The sequence below is a fragment of the Microtus ochrogaster genome, linkage group LG5 (genome assembly GCF_000317375.1).
Source record: "Microtus ochrogaster isolate Prairie Vole_2 linkage group LG5, MicOch1.0, whole genome shotgun sequence".
NCBI classification, from domain to species: domain Eukaryota; kingdom Metazoa; phylum Chordata; class Mammalia; order Rodentia; family Cricetidae; genus Microtus; species Microtus ochrogaster.
Genome location: NC_022031.1, coordinates 66,194,217 through 66,194,986, shown reverse-complemented (window position 1 = coordinate 66,194,986; position 770 = coordinate 66,194,217). Strand labels below are relative to the sequence as shown.

Here is a 770-nt window from a genome sequence, read left to right as displayed (position 1 = left end):
ATATGTATGTGTGTGTGTGTGTGTGTGTATGTTTTTTAAAATTTGGAACATGGCCTTTCCACATAACCTTGCCTGTTCTGGAACTTACTGTGTATACCAGGTTGGCCTCGAACTCAGGAAAAATGGTCATTTTAATTCAAGTATATATGCAACCAGAGATACATCAGTATACTCATTTGCTTACTCTTTTTTCTTAAAAAAGACATACTGCCATGCTTATTTTCATTTTTGGAAAACTTTAAATTGTTTAAAGAATACTAAATGTGTTCTTGCTTGTTCTCTCTATCTTTCTCATACACATGCTCACACTTAGGAAGTCAATTATTTCTCTTTTGGAAAGCCATCCTGATGTAAACTACAAGCATCTCAGTTCCCTTTAAATGTTACATAGGTACTTTTAGAAGTAAAGGCAACCAGGAGTGAGGATACACACCTTTAATCTCAGTACTCTGGAGTCACACAGATCCCTATGAACTACCTTTGTCTACAAGTTAACTTCAGACCAGCCAGGCCTACATAGTGAGACCCTGCCTCAAAAGAATCAGGGCATGCTATATCACTGTACCTAAGGAAATTACCATTGATTTACTAATGCAGTTCTGAGTACCATTCATGCTTAGATTTCCTCAGTGTCAAGCACATTTTATAAAGATATGTTCAAGGGTAGGCTCAGATTTTACATTTTTCAATTGGCTCCCAGTTATAAGCTTATTTTTACCTGCCTATACTTTCATGTCATAGTACAGCTTGAATTATTGAGACTAGAGTGG

The 770-nt window shown here is 36.4% G+C and overlaps 1 protein-coding gene across 3 annotated transcripts in view; it reads left to right on the top strand.

Annotated features, from left to right (window-relative positions):
• Positions 1-770, top strand: part of Cpne3 (copine 3) — a 48,476-nt gene that overhangs the window by 22,352 nt on the left and 25,354 nt on the right. The window lies entirely within an intron of this gene.